Source organism: Eupeodes corollae, chromosome 2, assembly GCF_945859685.1.
Source record: "Eupeodes corollae chromosome 2, idEupCoro1.1, whole genome shotgun sequence".
Lineage (NCBI taxonomy): Eukaryota > Metazoa > Arthropoda > Insecta > Diptera > Syrphidae > Eupeodes > Eupeodes corollae.
Window position 1 is genome coordinate 153,230,248 of NC_079148.1, and position 22,559 is coordinate 153,252,806.

The 22,559-nt window shown below is 29.9% G+C and overlaps 1 protein-coding gene across 1 annotated transcript in view; it reads right to left on the reverse strand.

The window, feature by feature from the left end:
* The window catches only part of LOC129944306 (FMRFamide receptor), a 61,448-nt gene extending 46,641 nt beyond the window's left edge, over positions 1-14,807 (reverse strand). Inside the window, exon 1 of the mRNA XM_056053653.1 lies at positions 13,887-14,807. The gene's annotated coding sequence lies outside the window, so the exon portion shown is untranslated. The remainder of the gene's footprint in view (positions 1-13,886) is intronic.
* Between the last annotated feature and the right edge of the window lie 7,752 nt (positions 14,808-22,559).

The window sequence follows — 22,559 nt, forward strand, 5'->3', positions numbered from 1 at the left end:
AGCAAGAGTTTAGCAAACATCTATGAATATCCCCCATTAAGTTTAGGGTAGAAACATTCGTAGGAAAATCACTATTCATCAAACAAAGATTACATTAATCATTTAACAGACTAGACTACTGAATTTTAAAATTTAATTTATATGTAAACAAAGCAAAAACAAAATAAACAATAAAAAATAAAAAATAAGTACATTTTAATTAATATTTAGGAACTAAAACACAAGTTCATTTTTTAAGATGCCTCTATTAAAATGGAAGTCAAAGTCTATTACTATATTAGAGATAGAATTGGTTTCCCTAACACAGCGAGTTATAGGTTAATTAACTGGGTAAATAACCCTATGGTAACTAAATGTTTAAGTTGACGAGAAGGTGTATTTAACTCAATTTAAGATAGAATGCATGTTCAGTTGATATGATGCGACAGAATATCACGAATAAATAAAACAGAGAATATTTAATGTCCATTTTTGAGTGACTCTAAACCGATAAGTTTGCATCTCGTAGCATGTGAAGAAATTTCAATATTCCATCCAAGTTTTCATACAACAAACCTAGTGATATTCTAAAATAGATCTTACGTATGCACAAAAAAGATATTTAATAGCATAAGGTTCTGAAAATTCTGTTGAATTTCTTTTAATAAAACAAAGCATGGAGTTGGCTTTGGCAGCAATATATTCAACATGTTTGATAAAATTGAGTTTGAGGTCAAAAACAACACTAAGATCTTTCTTATCATTGAATCTTTCAAAAACACTACTGAAAATTTTTATTATAACGATAGAAACATTTAAAGATAAGCATGTTAAGGTCATCTTGCAAGTGGAGGCAATCATAAGTTAGTTTTATGCATCTATAAAACTTAAGATCGCCGCCAAATAAGAGTCTAAGAGAATTATGAAAAATATTTGGCATGCCATTAATAAAAATAAGAAAAAGTAAGGGTTCCAGGTGGCTTCCTTGAGGGGATCCTGATGACACGTAAAGGAGTAGAGAGAACATTACCAGTGGAAACAAATTAAATGCGTCATATAAGATAAAATTTAGTTCTTTACGATCTTTAACTTTATCCTTTTTTTTTCTTCATTTTAATAATTCTAATAAAAATTATGTCGAACTTTGTATATGATGTTTTTTTAAAAGCCATATGATATTGTTGTCTTTGATTTGACAGTTGAAAATCGAACAATATTTCTGTCTAGCATATTTATTTAAAGCTCTCATGTTGTAAAAAAACACCTAATATTTACAATTTATCGATATTCAGTAAAAAAAGCAACATTGAGTAAATAAATTGTATATTCTATTGTGAATATCTAAAAATGATTTTAACATTTTTTATGAGGAAATAAATAAAACTATGGTAAAGGAATATAAATTATTACGTTTACATTTTCCCTAAACACAAAAGCCCGCTTTTATTTCTCGTTAAAGTTTTTTCCCTTGTTCATGAAATGTATGGAATTTAGTTTCCAATTTCGAAATCCTATCTCAATCAAAATAAATTTTCTAAAAATGAAATATAAATAAACAAATAGTATCACCATTGTGTGCTTTAATGTAATTGATTAGCTTTTGCAAACGCTTTATTCACAAGAGTAAACTCTAAAAGGCTGTATCATTTTCCCAATAGTATACGTTTGATATTTTCGTTTGCTTTTTTCTAAAGTACAGAAATGGAATAAAAATAAATAAATTGAATTTAGTTTAGCTATTTTTTTTCAAGCCAGCAGAGTATGCGAAACATTTCTCTTTTATGGGTTTAATTTTATTGAACAAAATTGTGTGATTTTTTTTATATCGATTTTATTATTATTATATGCTGGGGATTAATCAGCTTTTCCTTTTAATTAATTTTTATCACAACCTTTTCAATCCTTTTTATCATCTACTCGTATACTCACAGATATGTGAGTGAAATATACATAATATTGAATGTTTCCCACTTCCGTATTGTTGTTGTTTTAATAATAATATTCAACACTCAAACAATAGGGTTCAATTATACACCCCATCCCATTGCAATTTTATTTTAATCTCATTAACTCCCTTGGAATAATAAATCCCGAAAGAACATTAACGATTTAAAATAGAAGACCTTGCTTTTAAAGGGTGAACATTTTCAGACTGCCATAAAGTATTTTTATTTGCACATATGAACATCTATAGTATGTTAGGTACATAACTTAGCGATATGGCGGGGCGGGCATTGAAAAATACGATTTTATTATGAATATTTTATTATTTAGGATTTTGAAAGAAGATAAAGTACTTCCAATGTTGCTGTGCAATTGTATCTATAGATACAATTAAGCTTCAGATAGCCTTCACTTCTGGTGGCAAGTTAAAGCTATAAATAGTACCTGTTCCTATCTACCTAGGAACAGTAACATAAGTCTGCCCATATGTCGGTATAAAAACAAGACACAACCGCAACTTCACGACGACGACGAAACGCGACGACTACGGACGCATGTAGTGGGTGTTCATTTTGGACAGCCAGATAATAATCCACTCCACACGCGTTGTGGTAGGCGCAAGGTGCAAGGATATTTGTTTTAATCCAATTATGCACGTTGTTCGGAAAATTGCATAATGAAGTGCACTATTTTCTGTTTTATAACACAACACGGTTGGTGTTGGCAGAAGCAATATGGCCGCCACCATCACCACCTTACGCCGCCACCGCTGAGTAGTAAATTTTATTCGCATTGTTATCAAGGGTAATAAATATCACTTTAACAAGAACAAGAGCTACAATGTTCAAAAGAGGATACATTTATTCCAAACTCAAAGGTAATTGATTGAAATTCGAAATAACTCCATGGTTATCAAGGTACGTACTTGGGTAAAATAGGAAAACAAAAATAAAAATTTTTCAAGTTTATTTAACTACCAACATTTTGAAGGTACTCGAAATACCTTCCTCTCTTTCGCTTTTTGTGGAATGGATACGTCAATTTATTTCAAGTCCTATCAAATGCAACTGAACAGTGAAAATTCCAATAAAAGTATAAATTCACAGCTAACATTTCAAAAAATAAAAAAGAAAAACTACAATAACATAAAACAGACAGACAAGAAGAGAATTTTAAATTTTCTTTTTTCCTTAAGGAAAAGGAGAACTCCAACAAGGCAACATTAAAACAACCGACAAATACTTACCTAACCATCAAGATTGGATTTTCCTTAGAACGAGTATACAAAAATAGAATAAACTTTACTTTGTTTACAAAATTGTTTTGGAGAAAATGAGTTTGAAATAAAATAAGTTTTTTGTTTTTTTTTTTTGAAGGATGGAAAAGAAAATTCTCATTTTAAATGCAAGAAAGTGCATTCTGCGTTAGTTACAGGAGTTTGAATTCTAACTAAATAATTTTACTGCGAGGGAAGAAAAGAACGTTTGTATAATAACAATGTGGTAGTTAGTAGTTATGTTTTACCGCCCCTTAAGCCAGTAAATTGTAAGCCATTAATTACGAAGTGTGTTGAAATTGGTGCAACAATTTAATTAAATAATAAAATGTTTTTATATGTAATTTTTCAAGCATTTTTCTATGATTTTTATATCAATTAGTTTTGAAAATAAAAATAAATTTCATATTACTTCAAAAGATTCATAGTTAAAAAAAATGATTCAATAAGAAGTATTATTTTGAGAAGTCGACTATTTCCACAGACTTTATTTTTTGAGCTGTCATTTATTGACATATGACAAGTTAGTTATACACCATTAATCATAAAAATTCAAAATATTGAATATTCCCAATAGAACTTATTTTAAATCAATTTAGAAAATAAGTTGAAAATTTACTTTAAAAAAGTGCGTATACGCCTAAGTGCACATATGAGAGAATAGAGTTATGGCAATGCTTCCAACGCATTAAATGTTGTGGTTTGACCATTAATGTCTAAATAGACAGCAGAATTTATTGTGTTCTTAAAACAAAAGTTTTTTTTTTAGAAAATAAGACAGAAATGTTAACAAATTTCAAGCCAATAGTAGAGTGGTCGTTACAATTTACACATTATTAACAATTCCTTATATTAAACTTGAAGATAAAATTTAAAGTCATATGCTCTAGCTTCCCGAAAGGCATGGACATACCCTCTGATTTCAAGTAACAAAATGTTCAAGCCCATGGACTAAAAACACAGAAAAGACACAAAAAGATCAGACTTATTTTGTCTACCTTATTTTTCATTTCGGTACAAACTTGCTACAAATTTTTGTTAATAGAACTAACCTCATACAAAATAGGTTTAGTTCTGTTAACTTGTCTCCTATTGAAAATCAACTGATATAAGGTCAAAAGATTTGTCAGTAATCTTTAGTGTAGCAAAAATAGTTATGTTAAAGGCTTCTTATGGCTTCTTATTTCCCAGCTTTCGTATAAAATCTTAAAACTTAACACATTTGCAAAACAACATAATAAAACTGCGAACCAAATTTGTAGTTTTAGAAGCGGCTTACACGTGTTTGAACTTATCAACTACAGAAAACATGGATACTTTTTTAAAACCTTCGTGGTCCAAATTTAATTAAGTCCAATCAAACGGATAAAAAACACGCAAACAAAATTAAATTAAATCTCGAAAAAATCAAAAAAAAAATCACCTGAATAAAAATGTAACGTTTCTGCTTTAGTTACTGTAATAAAAAGGTCAGGACTTCTGGGAAATTCCAACTCAATTTTTACCTTTTTTAGTTGCAAATGAATGCAAAAACTGAATTTTTCAGTTTTCTTTAATTTAAACAAAAAAAATATGTATATTCAATTGACTTTATTATTATTTTTTTACTCCGCTCTTCTTTGTAAGACATGAAATTCCTAATTGGTTAGGTACAACAATACCTCCCATGTATATACTTTTCCATGTTTTTGTTATTGTTGTTGTTGAATTTTTTGTCTTTCATTTGCCCAAGGTATATTTGAAAAATTGAAGTCCTCTTTTAGATACATAATAACATTTTCTTATCAAAGCACGTCCGCAGTAAGTTTTCCTTAGAAGTTTATTTCGTTATTTCTTTAAGGTTACAGTGTGTATAGTGTATTATGCTTATTTGGGAAGAGACACAAATATTGTATGTAGGTGGTATTACACTTAATCCAATTTTCAGTTCATATTGATGTTTTCAATATTGTTTCCTTTTTTATATTTTCTTCAAAGATTTGCTAATATCCTTAAGGATACACAGATTGTATAATATGTGAGCAATTATAAGTGGATTCAGAGGTTTTTGCTTTTAAAGAAAGAAGCATATGCTATAGGGTAAATGTTGAAAGGATTTTAGTGTCATTTTAAGATAACCTCTTTAAGCCTTAATCCTTTACCGAAAATTACTTTTTATATAATATTTGTGTATAATGTTTTTTTCTCTTCCTTCAAAACAATTTGAAAACAAAAAAAATAAGGTATCTGTGTTTGTATAGGTCTCTGAAAATTTATGATAAAGCTGTAATTTCTTTAGACAATCAACTTAAAAGAATTGATTATACGAAGGTTTTCTCAAAACGACGGAATACTCATTTGTTAACATCACTCATCAAAATAATATTTTATCCAAAAAGTCATAAGTTTGTTGAATATTTTTTTAAACCTCTGCTAAAAACTTTGACGTGATAAGAGTACCTGTATAATTTTTCTTCTAAACTCGACAGCATTTTAAAACAATCCCAGGTTAAAGAGTCTGCAAAACCTTTTCAATTTATGAAATCCACACGAATGTTTCATTTAAGATTTAACAAGAGAATACAAATTAAAAAATGAAACATATAAAAATGTTTATGGTGTAAGAAAAGTGGATGAAAAAGGTTTTCGAAATTGAGTAACTTTCAAGGATATGAGTTATCATAAGATTATGATTTAACGGCACCTTCATTTGAAACCAGATGATACAAGTACTTTAGTACCCACAAGAAACAATGATCTTTTTTATGTGAAGAAATCTAGGTTTATGTTTCGTGCAACAGGTAAAATTAATAATACCAAACACTGTCAGGAATAGAATGAAAAATGTTTATGATTCGTTTATATAGCTTAGCACCATTGCATTATTCATTATGAGAAGAAGGAATTAAGGGTCCATACAGTTTTATTTCACGTTGGAAAACTTAATAACATGCAATTTTATTTTTATGTACATATGTGTGATGAAAAATAAGTAAAGGGAAATAAAACAAAATTATTCCTTTGCAAGGATTTGAAGAGAATGTTGAGAAAATTTTTTTTTTAATTTTGTATTGTTAATTTAAATAGTTAAACTTATCACGTCCTTTATGACTTATCGCGTCCTTTATGACCTTCCGAGTTAATGTTGATGGTTATAAATCCACACTCTTTAAGAATCTCCTCTCTTGTAGCAATTTACAGCACATATGTTGAATCGCTTTTAACTAAACTCACGCAGCTTGAACCTCAACTTGACTTTGTTGGGGTCTATGCTGGTAATATTTATGTAGTAGTATCCGGCGACCCGCTGCAGAAAAATCTATTTTAGAAAACGCAAATTTGACTATCCACACATGATCCGAAAGAAAAGGCGCCATTATCATAATCAAAAGAAAATGTATTGCACCTATACGCAGGAAAAGAAATTGTAATCCATTGACATTGAATATTCGCGTTACTTTAGTCTCGGCTTTAAAAGAATTGAACATTTTGGGTATTACATTTAGTTCTTATTTAAAATGGAATATTTAGGTAAAAAACGTAAAGATTCAATTATAAAAAACGATATAATCTCCTAAAAATGATTTGCTCCAAGAAAAAAGGATCTCATCTTGAAATAGCCTTTGAAATAGCAAAAACACTCTTTGAAGGTACTTTTCAATATGGACATACAATCCACATGTGGACAACAATCAAAAATTGCAAGGACATCGACACCGTGATCAACATTCTTTTCATAACTTTGGCAAAAGAAGAGCTATTAACTTAGCAAGCAAGGGCCTTGCCAATCCAAAGCATCCCTTGTATAATGTTGCCAATGCAAATACTAATTCAGTAACAAATAAACGGAAAAACTCGATATCTGCACTTGTAAAATTCTTTGGCTTGATAAAAGTCCAACCAAACTCCTTGTTTAAATCAAAAGTAGCCTGGCCCCTTGGAAACGAAATCTGCTTCAAATAGATACAAAATTAGCTGGATTTAAAAATAAAAACACGACCGATAATATATTAAAAGCTCTGCACCGATAAATGGGAACTATCTACTATCTAATGAAGCAGTCAGCTAAATTACTGAACTAATTGCGAAAACTTATTTGAGACGAAGTATAATCCTTTGGATATTAAAGGGCCTAAAAAATTAGACAAACCGATGCCCTTTTCTGGAACAACTATGATGCACAACCAGGGCATTCTGGTACCAAAGGCAATGAAATGGCGGATGATGCAGCCAGAGATGCTACTAAATTTCCACTTGTTATTGATTTTTAAATTTCTATCAATTGACTCGCCAAATCTATTTCCAGGAGCTAAAGATGGAATTTATAGTTAATTGAAATAACTGCAATACTTTTCTTCGTACACATAATACACATCGCACTCCATATAATAGACAAGTGAAAATTGCATAAAGATACTCCGAATTAGAGTTGAAAAAAATATTTTTACGACAAAACACCTAAACAATAATGAACTCGCAGAATTATGTGAATCCTGTCATGAAGTTCTATCAATTTAACTCATATTTGTAGAATGTCCTTTATTACGGCAGATTGATCCTTAACTTGAAATCACATTCAAATTCAAAAAATATCTACCATCGTTTGCCAAGCCGATTGTATTATCAATACAAAGAATTAAACTTGCTTTAGATATTAACAATAAATTTAATGAAATATTTCTCTTTTTAACTATAAATGTTAACTTTAAAGTCATTACTTTTAACACTCACTTTGTTAAAGTTGCTCTCTAATTAAATTTAAGTATTCTAAAACACGTCATCACTTATGGTCTTGTTGCTCCGTTGCTTTATTGAAAAAAAATTTGTAAATTTGTTTCTAAATTATTTGATTAAATAAATAAATACAAAATTACAATTTTGCTGTTAAGATTTCAAGCATGGTTCTTAAGCCGTCTGCTGCTTTTAAAAAAAATACTGTTAGAGATTACAAAGTTCAGTAGACAGTAAACAATTAATTATAGAAAATACCAAATTACGGAGAAAGTAAAGTTAAAAAAAAAAAAATTAAAAAAAATTAAACAAATTATAATTGAAAGACACAAATAAAATGACAATTTGAATCTTCTACTTATTCTTTTTATGTGAAAGAAATATTAAAATTTGATAAGTTATACTTATAGAAAAAAGGTTAGCTGAAAAAGAAAATTCTAAAAATTAATTTAAATTTTTAAAATAAAAAATTTAAAATTTAAATATACAAATTAATTTACATTTTAGGGGCATTTAGCTTAGCTCAACTATTATTCAGGACAAATTCAAATATGTAAATAAATAAAACTGGGTGGTGCAACAGTCCGTTGAGAACTAGGGCCTAGTGAGTTACAACTCTCAACCACTCCTGTGTGCTAGTAATGTTGTCAGGAATGGAGGGGACCTACAGCTTATATGCTGAATCCGAAAGGCTTATTTGAGAAAGCACTATTCTTGACAAGAATTACTCTTGGAGAATTTGTCAATTCCTCGCAAGAGGCAGTACCCGTGAAAAGACTTTAAAGGGCATAGGCAGGGATTGAACCCAAGACCTCTGGCATGACAGTCCAACGCACTTACTTACCATCATGCCACGGGTACTACAATTCAAATACGTACATCTGTGTAACTATTCCTTTGGCTAAATAAATCGAACCAAATCTCCCATCCATTCTCTAGATTAAAAACACTGATAAATTCGTCACATTAAAAATAACTTTTTTCAAAATAAAGTCTGCCAATTCCTTGCAAAATGGGATATATCGCTAGGAAATGATAAACGTTTTCATTTTGAATTAAGTTACACAAGCCACAAATAGAGTTATGGTCTAAAATTAATTTCAAAAATGTCTGTTCTGACCTAAAATAAAAGGCTCAGAGGCAGAAAAGTCCCTTTTAAAATAATTTATTGTTTTCACCTAGATTAAAATTTAAAATTTTGAGATATTAAAAATATTAAAAAAAGTTCTAAAAAATTACACAAGTGAACAAAAATATTTAAAAGAATGTTTCCGGGTTTATTTTATATTTGTTTCTATACGGAACACCCTTAAGTGATAGGAATATGTTCAAAACCTCCATAAGTTTGAATTTTGTTGTGATTGTAACAGCAACATTGTTCAATGAGAAAACATAAAATATTTGAGTATTTAACGGTGCGGTAGAGCGATAACGATTTGGAAAAAAACGTTCAAGCTAAAACAATGAAAATTTGCAGCTGTTAAAAAATGTTTGGAGTTTGACAAGAAAAACATATGATGACAAAATAAAATAATTCTTTTCAACCAAAATAAATTACCGGTGCCACGATGTTAAGTGTGTTAGACTGTCATACATTAGGTAGGTTAAATCCGTGCCTGTGTTTCCTTAAGTTTTTTTCACGGTTTCTGCATCTTGAGAGGAATTTACAAATTCTCCAAGAGTCATTCTTGTTCGAGCAATAAACTGAAATATCACTCTAAAACTGACATTACTCCACACACAAATGGTTGGGAGTTAAAAGCTATATTATTTATCTTATTTAAACAAAAATTATTGTAAATTTTTGACGATAGCAATAGCGAAAAATTTGAGAGGTAGGTTTTTATAGTCAAATCATTTCACTTCAATTTTGAATTAATATTTTTTGCAAAGCATCAAAAATAACGAAGTTAAGTCAAAAGAAACAAGATACAAAATAAACCACCGAGTAGAGCATTCCATTGAATCTTTCATATCAGTTTTGCTAGGAGTTTCGGAGGATTCAATCTTTTTGTTTTTTACATAAAAGGATGAAAGAGTTTGGTTGACTACTCCGAGAATTATATTTTCAGAAAGGTTTTCTTTTCATTGATTTCTTGAACTCGCCTCAAAATATATATACTTATATTGAGATGACTTTAATATAAATAAAGAATAATAAAAATCGGTTAAAACGATATTAAGTGTTTACAAAATTAAAACACGGTTATTGATTTTTTCTTCAAAAGATGAATACATTGCAAAAATGTCCTCGTATTTATAAAAGCAGACTTTTGTTTACAAAAAAAATACTTTTTCTCAAATGAATATTAATTATTAAGATTACGAGAAGAAAAACGAAGTGCCAAATTAATTGCAATTTTAAATTAAAGTTTTCATTAACAACTAAGAACAAACAAAATTTGTATAAGATCATTTAACATTGTTTCTTTGATATTTGTTCTCTATACTTTGTATAAGAACATTACTATTAATCCATTGTTCTACCTCTAACTTAAAATCCTTGCCTTAAAACGGAAAGGATTTAAAGACATGTTTTAATTTTTAATTTATTAGCAAGTTTATTTTTCATAATGTAAGTGTAAGCTTGGAAAATATTCTTTCAGCACATGTAATGCTGTGCGGCAGAGTATAATTTTAGATACATAATTTAATTTAAGTTGATTTTTAAGTTTTCTTTTTTGAACCAGAATTGTTCTATATTTTAAATTATAAAAATACTCTCAAAATCAGCATCATTAGCTTTAAACCGCTAAGCCTTATACTCTTTTATTGATATTTTTTGTTTTCTGTTGTTTCTGACGAAATGCGTTCTTTTTCCATTTTTGAACAAATTGTTTGTTAAGCTTAAAATAGTGTCCAAAGAATTGCTAGATTTATGAAAAGTGTCCACATCGACTTATTTTTGAAAAGAGGTGTCCTGGTTTTCGACCTCTAAAAAAGTATCAAAATGACCCTAGAGGCAAACCCAGTTATATCTTACACAAATGTAATGTTGATTTAAGAACGTTGTGTGGACACAATTTTAAAGTATCATTTCCTAGAACTTATGAACATAATATTTTCAAAGAAGTAATTTTGTATACACATACAAATTTAATTGTTAACTAATTGAATACTCAATTATATCACAAAAAGTGAAATTAAAGTATTTTATAAAAAAAAAACAAACAAACATAAATAACATGTGTTCAATCAAATCAATTTTAAATTAAGTTAAAATCTCCAGATGGTAAATGATTTTCATAAATTAAATAAAATTAAAATATCCAGCTTATTTGTTGTCAATTTATTAAAATTTAAACAAAAAGTTACACACTTAAATCGTTTCAAATATGAAAACTAATATTTGGTTATTACCAATTTACTACATTTTTTTGGAAGTTTTATAAAATTCTTTAAAGTTGTGATCTTTTAGTTTGAAACGAGTTTTAACTTCGTATTTATTTATTTTGTGTTTGTTTTTTTATTCGAGCTTCTATACGAAAAATTTATTTGACATGAAAACAAGTTAATTTTCAATATTTTTGTTTTCATATTAATTTTCAATAAAAGCTCTTTCAACTAATTCTAAGAAAAAATAATATTGAAATTTAACTTTAAAAAAAAAAAAATCATTAAAAAAATCAACTCTGTCTCCTTTACCTTCAGTTGCATAGAAAATATATGACACTTCAGTGGAATTAATTTCGATTTAATAATAAATGTTAACAAAGCATTTTATCTTTTTTTCATTATTTAAAATCAGAAAATATATGATTTTTCAATTAATAAAAGTAGACTACAGCATTTCTACGAAACACACTGTTCTGAGAATATTTATTCTAACTGTGGAACTTGCAAACGAAACTCCTTTTGTTCTTCAGATACATATATTTTTTAATTTCATATTAAACAAATCACTGTCAAATAAGAAATTTTACCAACAAAAATATATCAACGAAATTAAAATGTCAAAGGGCCTTAAACGATTTTTTTTAATCAAACAAACAATTTTTTTTGGAAAGATGTACTCTTGAGAAAAATAGATTTTGAATAGACACAATTCATTCCTCGAAAATTACATATTCCGAAAGTTGTGTAAGACATAATAAAAACTCAAACCAATGTTACATAAAAGGAATCAGATACTTGTCAAGCAAATTAAAAATTGCAATTGGAGGCAATTTGGAAAAAAAACAATTATTTAAAATCTTCGAAAATGCTAGATCAAAAAATATTTAAAAATTTGCTGGTATTACAAAGACAATCGAATTATTGAAAATTAGTAAAGACTTGAATCTTTGAAAGATTCAAAATTTGAAATGGAATGTAACGGTTTATTGATTTTTCAGTTTCAAAAGAATAGGAGTTAAATTTGACATTTGTCAAATTAAGTTGTTCGACCAATAAGTTGTTCGACTGATAAGTCTGAAAAAGTACGAAAATGGATCGCTAAGCTATCACACAACTCATAAAAACTGTTAAAACCTACTACGAAAATTGTGATTCTGTCAAGGCCATATATCGTGCTTTAAGAGGAGACATTTTTTGGTCACGTAATTTCTCGTCGTGGTGATATCAGCTGGCCCCCAAGATCATGCGATTTGACAACACAGGGCTTTTTTTTGTAAAGCTACGCGAAAGACCGTGTCTATGCAGATAAACGTTTAACTCTTGAGCACTCAAAAACCAACATTCGTCAAGTTACAGAAATATTATAGAGATACCGTCCAGTATTTGTCAAAAAGTAATCAAAAATTACCTCAAAAAAATCGTTTACTTTCGAAACCGCAGAATGGATAGCATCATTTTGCTTTTTCAAAAAATTAAATATCATTACCATTCAACAAACTCTCAAATTAAGCTCGTTCTTATTGAATATTTACACCTTTTAAGAAAAAAGTACTTGAAACTCTGGTTTTTTTTGCATAAGATTAACTTAAAAAAAGGTGCAAACACACATTTTTAACAATCCTTATTTGAAAACATTTGTATTATTTTCTTCAATACTAAACAGCTGTTCCACCAAAAACAAACAATCATTTATAAAAGAATGCAAGATATAAAATGATTATTTTTCAAGAATTTTATAAAAGAATTTAATAAAAAATAAAAACCAAAAAAATCCGTCTTCTAAAAACTCAAGCCTATTTTTAAATTAAAACAACCAAAAGAAACACTAATTTCGACAAACAAAACAATTTTCAATCATCAAAAGTCTTCTACCTCATCCATTTTATTAATCATCACCCACAAATAGAATTAAAATGCGACACACCACCACCGAAAGCCGCCCGCCAGATAATGACAAACACCCAAAATCCCTTAACAACGTCAATAACAGCAAAGCCTTTTTTTTAATTTCCCTTAAACCATTATAGACCCAAGTCAGCAGTATCACACCAAAAGCCAACCCTCCACACAAACAAATCACCTGCCATATTTGTTTTTTTTTTGAGCAAAAATATTGTGCAAAATTGTCTTCTTCTTCAAAGATATTTCAAATTTAATTATCTCTCAAAACCCCTCACCCATACATCCACAAGCACATCCGATGAAGAAGAAAAAAAAAATATAATATTATAATAATAAATTTAAAAATTAAACAAATTGCACAACAAATAAAATAAGTCAACAACAGAAGAAGCACCACCATTTTCTTTGTGAAAACATATTTCGAGAGCAAGAAGAACAACAAAAAAAGAATTGATGTGTTGAAAAAATTTCGGGTTATCCGTTCTATGTCGGCTAAAAATACATTTCAAAAAACTGTCACCCCATTTCAAAAAACACAAAATTAAATTTTCACTTCGATTCGTCGTGCATCTTCCTGTAAAAATTATGTTCTCAAAACCCCACGACTTTCTAATTAGCGAAGATGTTTTTTAATCATTGAAAATATGTATATAAGGAACTCGAAAACGGCTGCTTCTGCAGTTCGAAAAACTTTTCCGTTTATTTTGTATTTATTTTTTTTTTTTGCGAATAAAATTACCTTGAAAATCAAATAATTGTTTGTGTTTTCAAGTCAATTCAACGACCACCTCTAGAGCTCTAGAAACGCTCTTAGACTTGATGTTTTTCTGAGTTGATATCCAATGTGCGTTGTTTTTTAAAATTTTTTTTGGTCTGCTTCGAACTCAAAAATGATCAGCTTTTTCTATTTTTATTTTGAAAATTATTTTTTTAACTTTCTCTCAAAATCACAAAACATCTTGCTTGATAAGATTAATTATCACTATGGGAATTCTTTTTTAATTTTTTGAATATTATAATATTTTTAATTTTTTTTTATTTTTCAAAAATAACCTTAATGACTCTTTTTTGTATCACAATATTTTTCAACTGAATTTTTCTTCGTATTGGGGATATTTTTTTTCAAAATTTATTTCTCAAGTAATCACTTTGTAATTTCACCTTCGATTTGATTTTTGAACAAAACATTTTTTCTTTCAGGATTAAAAATTAATTTTTCAAAATTTTCAATTTTTTCGAGAATTTTAAATGAATTTTTTTTGAATGCATTTCTTTTTCGTATTCCTTTTCACGGGTTAAATTTTTTTTTTATATTTTTGAAGGTCGATTAAAATTGTGGCACACGATGTTGTAAAAATGCGAAATAGATTAGCCTGCGACAAGAATTTAGAAGAGCGAACGGTCGGTCGGTTAACGCGTCTCGTTGTCGTTGTACGTTCAACGTTGTCGTCGACGAGGATAGGCAATGTGAACCAGCAGCACGTTGGATGCCAACTGAAGATTGAAATTGAAACAGACTGTTGTGGCCAATTTGAAAAAGTATCTCAAGCGAAAGTTTGTTGACAGTGCCAGAAACAAGAAGCACAAAACCCATCGAAAAGATAGAAAATCCGGTCATGGAGCTCCAACATTCTCGAGCAGCAGCGGAGCCCACGCAAAATTGAACAACAGAGAATCTTTATTTTGCTAAGGGTTGTTTTTTTTGTTTTGTTTTAGAACACGTGTACAGCTGATATTTTAGCTAAGGGTGGAGTAATAGGGGTGGCGTAGGGGAGAGGGGAGAAGCCTTGAATTGGGGACTTTTATGGTAGAACAGTTTTGAATTTTGTTTGGCGCCAAAATGTCCCAAGTGAATAGACGCGGAAGCTCCATTCATAAAAATGACTTTTTTGTTGAGTTATAACAGTTTATATAGGTTCTCTGGCTAAAAGGGATGTTATTTTTGGCGCATGACTTTAGACGTTTTTGGGTGGGGAAGTATTTTACGATATTAATTTTAGTACGGATACTGAGAAGAGAAGTTAAATTCCCCAGATTTTTGTTGTTGTACGTTTGTGTAAAGAAATGACGTGTTGTTTGCCTTTGCCTTTGGTTCGCTTCGACAAAGCGCCATTGATAAAGGCACAAAGATATAATTTTTATATCTGAATGAGTCTGAAGCGATGCGGTCAGTAAACCTGAAGCGTAATTGGTAGCAGTTTGGCTTCGCTTAAACACTCAAAAATATATTAAAAAATGAAGAAAGATGCGGTTGAATTCCTTAATTCATTCACATCCGAACGTTGAGACGACGACGATGACGGACAAAGGATGACGGTTGACGGATGACTGACGACGGAAAGATCTAATCTTTTAGCTTTACTTAGTTATCGCTTGGTAGCTAATTTAAGCTAGTACATAATTGTGGCAGTGGAGTCATGTGGCGGTGGCGATGGCTATAGAGTGGCGCGGTAGCAGCAGCGGTGGTGTTGGAGTATAATATGGCGCTTACAAGTAGGAAGGTCGAAATTATTGCCTTAGATGAATGCAAAAGATGCGGCTAGCTGGATAAATGGAGGACGGATGAACGAATGGACGGACGGATGGATGTCTGGATGGATAGTGTGGTCTGATGGTGGTTAATGAATTTTGTTTGATGTACAACTCGGGACAATTCAATTTAAGAAGCTTGGGTAGCCAAGCCAGTTAGTGCAGTAAAGTGGGCATAAATTACAAAATTGAGTTTTTGAATGATTGCATTGTGGTGGCGTATGACATTTGAAGTGGTGCCATTTATGCAAATTTTATTGCAGATGAATGCACAATTCACATTGTGCAGAGATTGTGTATGGTATATAAGCGGTGAAGACATCCAATTTGTGCTTTGAATAGTCTGACTGATAAAGTGTATTCGCATGGTCACGTCGTCGTCGTTGCTTCTGTCGGTCGGTCGATCGGTTGGTGGTGCATATTTATGAGTATCTGTATTGTACATTGTCATTGAGATAAGCTTTTGTGGTTTATTTGAGAAAAGACATTGTGTTTTCTAATTCGTGGAGGAGACCAACAATGGATGGTATGTACATAAGTCTACAGAGCAAGTGATTGAGAAAGCTTATTTGGTGGATTCTTGAAGTGGTAATATAGTCAAAAAGTTCAAAACCTCATGTTGAACTAATTTAAAAAAATGCCAGAAAGCATCGAAACGTTATTTTTGAATTGCAACTTGACGAAAAAAGAAGGTGAACTATTTATTTTTTGAAATAAGCCAAATACTTAGAACTTTAAAAAATTTGCAATCAATAATCGAAGTCAAGACTTGTTTTTTGTCATCGAAATATTCTGGATGTTAAACCATTTAAAGGCTGTACTTTGTAGGTTTTTATTTATTTTTATTTGATATTTTAAAATTGTATCAAAACTTAAAAAGCTTAAATATGTAAGTTTATAGTTGACCTTCAATTTTTGTCAAGATAGTCGAGTGAAAAATCAATTTGTATCTATTTTTGTAAACTTTTCAAACAAAATTAAGAGAGTAAGTAAAATATTCAAGTATCAGGGGAATTTTCAAAAGACAGTAACTTGAAGAAAAATTGTCGAACAGAAAATAAAAATAATCAAAAAAACAACTTTCAAAATTTTAGATTATGAAAATTTGGAGAAAAAGTCTTGCGTTTTTTTTAATATTTGGCACAAATTTTGGTTACTAAAATAAATTGAAAAAGATCCTATATTTCTTATAAGTGAAAATTAGTTTGAAGCCAATATTTCAAATTTTTGAGAAGATATTTGAGTCGAAAATCGTTTTTTACCAACTTTTTAAATTTTATTCCGGTTTTTAAATTTTTGTAAAAAAACTGTTAATTCGATTTTTTTTCAAAATGTTATTAAATGTTGACAAAAATATTTTTTGAAAGAGAAAAGTAAATTCAAGCCAATATCTCAAAGTTTTGAAAAGATATTTCAGTCGAAAATTAATTTTTACCAACTTTTATTATTTTTTTTCTTAAGTTTTTATTTTTTGTAAAAAAACTGTCAATTCGATTTTTCTTAACACTTTTCAGAATGTTGAAAACGATATTTCTTATAAGATAAAATAAGATTGAAGCCTAAATTTTAAGTTTTTAAAAAAATATTTGAATCGATATTCAATTTTTACCAACTTTAAGTAATGTTTTTTTTAGATTTTTATTTTTTATAAAAAAAAACTGTCAATTTGATTTTGCTCAAAATTTTACCAGATGTTAAAAACGTCTTTTGTTCGTTGCACAAAATTGTTTTGGAGATAAAATTATTTTTTATTCCTAAAATTTTTAAGGTGACACATTTTTTTTCAATTTTTTTGATTTATAAAAAAAAACTGTTAGTTGGTTTTTTTTTCCAAAAATATACTGGTGTGGTATCATGTTACCATTTATAATATACGGCCTTGAACCGTCGAGAAATGTCAAAATCTTCAATTATCGAATCTGAGCCATTACATTTACACTCTATGGGAAGTTAAGAAAATAAGAATTGTGTAGATAGAAGATTAATTTAAGAAACGCGGCAACGATATTTAAAAAGAAAATTATGAATTAAGGTTTTTTAATCTAGAAAATTGGTTTTATTTAACCTCAACACATTTGTTCTATTTTTTAATAAACTTTGTGCATAAACCACTATTATAAGAAACCCGTCAGTTGATTTTTTTAAATTTAAATAAATCTAAACAACATAATTATTTCTATGATATTATGTTCTCAAATTCAATGGCTTCATTTGTTCTCAAGACATTTGAATCGAAAATCTATTTTTATTACTTTTAAGAATTATTTTCCTTAATTTTGATTGTTTTTAATAGCTTTTGATTTTTTAAAGACCTAATAATAGGTTTCAGAAACGTTTTTCCTTGTTGCATACAATTATTCTTTATATAGAATATAATAAAATATAATATAATATTAATGAAATAATCGACGTGACAAATGTTTTTCACTTTTTTTTAAATAATTGCTGTTGTGAAAACACCACCCATTTTATGTTTTTTAAGCGGTTTTTAATTTATAAATTATACGTATATACTAAAAAAACGGATTAAATTTTATCCTGCCTTTACGTTACAAAGCAAAAGAAACATTATACATTTTGATTTTTCGAAAAATAACACGCTTCATAATTTTCTGTAAGAATCTGATATGACAAAGGGAAGAAAAAACATTCAAAAATTAAATATCAACGAAATTTGTATTATCCAATCCAAAACCATGAGATATCATTAAATTTAAAATGATTTCATCAATATATTGGCATAAGACCGACGAGGACGAGCAATCCAAGTGATTTCTGAACTCCAAAACTGAAATCAAGTCAAATTAAAATTTCTGTAATTTAAAAGGCACTCAAGCAAATCATACTCGAAGGCGAAGTCGAAGTCAAAGACAATAGAACTTATTTTATTAGTTTCTCAGCTGACTACAAAATTCCCCGAAATAAAGTCAAGAATTTCCATTTTTGTTGTCTTCCCTTCTCTCCTCTTCTATTGCAGGGAGGAAAACTTACTGAATTAATCCCATAAATTGAATTATTGCTGTCTGTCTAGGCGGCAACGGCAATGGCAATGCCAACAACAGCGGCGCCAACAATGCCCCCAAAATATTGTTTTATGAGAATCTATATAGTTCATTTAATGTGACGCAACATCATCCTGAAACACAGGACCTCTATATAGAGAAATCCTTAGAGCATCCAAAACGTGATTAGAATCGTTAAAGAAAATAAAAGTTGGTATTTTTATACACAGAATTATGTTAAACAATACTTCTTCCATGTTGCTCTTCAATTTGTTTCTCCTTGGACAAATAATTTCGATATGAACTGAGCTCATCTTGGAATGACTTATGGCTGGGAGCTCATTGGCCTAGATAAAAAGTCACAAATCTTTTTGAAATCGTTCAAGCAAAAATTCATTATGTAGAAAGATTCAAAAACTCAAAGTGTTTGTGAGGAGTGTATGATAAGGGCAAATTATTGTTGTTGCCAAGGCAAAGGGCGAATGACGTCAAATAAGGATTTCTTCTCCTTCGTCTTCTTTGTCGTCGAGGATGTTATGCCCACTGGAACTATAGTTTTGAATTAGGGTTATCTTCTTCGGCGACATCGTTTAAGTCGTTGTCGTTTTTGTTTTCGTTGTTGTGTTTGTGGTTTTGGGAATTTTGTAAACTGTTGCTTTTTGTAGCAGAAGTAATTGAGAACATGATTTTTGAGAAACTACCAGACATAAAGTTTCTTTGAGGAAATTTTGAATGTCAGATTCTTAGATTAAAGTGGATTCGTAGGAGGATGTTATGCTTGCTGGTTGTTTTAGATGTAATCTCAGGAGGAAAGATATATTTTTTTTACTAGACGAATGGGGATATGTTAAGGTCAAAATATCAAACATTTTTGTATCTATAAGAAAATTTTGAAGAATGCTTTTGTTTCGTCTGTAAAAGTTATAAAGTGGTTCTTTAAGAACTTGTTATTTCTATATAGGCTGATTATGCTAATGTGATTTAGATCGTTATAGAAGATTCTTGTGTTTTTGAGCTAGAGAAGGTGAAGAACTGTTTCCTAATCTTCCTCGTCCATACAGCTTCTGCATAAGTCATTTGAGAATAGGCCTAGCCGCGTGGCTCGCTTTCCTATTAGACAGTGTCCGGATATAACACCTATTATCGAGCTTATATGCGATCTGCTTAGAGATAGCAAGAACCTTGAACGCTTTAAATCTGGGTTTGGCCAGATGTTTTTTGTGACCTGACACTTGGTGATGCTGAACCACTTGGTGTTTGCCTTTTTCATAGCGTCTTGCATTAGCAATAGTTTACAACTAGCGATTGGTATGCCAGCATTTGCCAAACTTGAAAGAATGGGTTGTACTATACCGTTCCTGGCGAGTTCCTCCGCCTTACAGTTACCAGGAATGTATCTATTGCACGGCACCCAGCAAAGATAAATAATAAACGGTTGTGCTGTACCTATAAGAGATTATCGACTGTTATAGATTTTGTAGAGACAAAGTCAAGAGATTTGATAGCGGCCTGACTATCTGAACAGAAACGGATATCAGATGTTGACATCACGTTTTCTTTAAGCCGGGGCAAGACTTCTTTTATCTCCAAAAGTTCCGCTTGAAACACGCTACAATGATTTGGAAGATGGAATGAGAGACTTGATTTCAGTCGTTCAGAGTACATACCTCCACCAACCCTTATTTTGTTTTTGAACCATCTGTATAAAAATTGATTGACTCGTCTTTGGAATTGAATCTAAATACCTAAGAATTACGGAGTGACCAATGATGTTGTTAATCCACTGCGACGAAGCTTTGAGGCTATTAGCAGAGCTTTGCTAAATATATCAAGAGGTTTTAGTTAGAGTAAGGTGTCCGGTGTTGCAGATGGGGTCGTGTGAAGCGATCCTCTTATATGTACATAGGCAAGCTGAACATTGTACTTTATTTAATTTGTCGTGGTTTATGGCTTTCTCTAAAGCATACTGCCCAACCGTACATTAAATTCGGTCTAATTACCAATGTGTATAGCCAATGCGTGATCCTGGGTTGGAAGCCCCATTTATTACCAATAGCTTTTTTGCAAGAAAAGAGAGCTGCAGTAGCTTTTTTAGCAAATTAAAAAAGCAAGCATTTTTAAATTGTTTTTTTAAAAATATATTGAATTTTCGTGTTGGATACATATTTTCTCCTTAAATTTTCACTTCTTCAAAATTTGTAAAACACCACAATTATTAAAAACAATTTTGAGCTTTAATGTTATATTATTATGATATTGAGGTTTCTGAATTTTGTGGTTCTAAAAAAATCAGAGGAATATTGTATTCAAATTTGTATTAATTAAAACCAAGTTATCAGCCAGTTCTTGATTAATTGTATACGCATTGAAAAGAATAATAGTTCTCTACTTTTTATTTTTAAGAGCAATAAAACTCCAAAAGTATTAATACTATTGGAAAAATTGAAGGTTCAAATTTTATCCATAGTCAATGTCTGTAACATTAAAAAAAATCTTGTTTTAATTTTTTCAACACAGATATCTCGAAACCTATAAATGTTAGCGTTGAAGATTTGTCTGCAGGAAATTCAATTTTTTTGTTTGACAATTCCAACAAATTATAGCATTCCACTAAGTGGGATGTTTTTAAAGTTAATAATCTTCAACTTTGATAACAAAAAAAAAATTAATCTTTGGATCTTTATAATTTTGTATCAACTAATAAATGGTAAGTTTAAACAATACACAATTTAAAATTTTCTGTACACTTCCGTAAGTTCGGGTTTCGTAAGACTTATCTCTAGAATCTGTAACCACTCCATTATTGCATAAGGAACTTTCAAAAATCCGGTTTTGGTTTTTTTAGAATACATTATTTATGGTTCCGTAACTCTCATATTTTGATGAGGAAAGCTAAAGGTAGTGAGGTTGTTGTCGTAAGATCATTTGCTGATCTTCCAACTGTCGGGAGGCAGTCGTATGATTGACGATCTTGATCACTACTAGAACCATTAGATGTATTTAAGATAATATTTTAAAATGTAATTCGGGAAACAAATCGTTTTATATTATTTATCAAAATATTCGCAGCTTGCATAGAAATTTCGATTTATTGCTCAGAAGTCCTGAAGCTTTTTTCAAATTACCTGAAATAATTTTTGTATCAGACATTTGGATTTATTCCTATAAAATAGAAAATTATAACATATCTGGTAACAATTTACCAATTGCAGGACTTGAAATACTTAAAATTATAAACTCTCTAAATAATTCGACTTCTCATGGCAAAGATGAGAAATCTAATATAATGCTTAAAAAGGTTGGGCCAAATTTGGTTGATATATTGATACACATTTTTAACATAAGCATATACTCTAGAAAGTTTCCTAATGATTTTAAAAAGGATGATAGTTCTTTATTCAACACAGAAAATAGTTGAAGGGAATTATAGACCAATAACTTTGTTGTCTTAAATATCGAATTTGTTTGAGGAGGTAATTAAAACAAGAATTCTGTCTTACATTCATAAAATAAAATGTTTTGAGTATTCCAATTTTGGTTCCAGGCTGGGTTTTCTACTGAGCAGCCTCTTCAAAAATTTTGCTGTATTTTGCAAGAAGGTTTAGATACTAAGGAAAATTGTGATATACTTTTCGTAGACATAACTAAAGCCTTTGACTTAGTGAACCATAACATACTTTTGGATAAACTGTATAAAATTGGTTTCATCTGAAAATGGCTGGAGTCTTACCAAAAAATTAAATCACACTCTGAAAAAGTTCGGCGCAACATAAGTTCTTCTAAAAATAGTCTTTTGGGAGTCAAACAGGGATTCGTTCTTGGCCCAATTTTATTTTTGGTTTATATTAATTCCCTTTTTTCACTTCCTTTCCGAGGAAAAT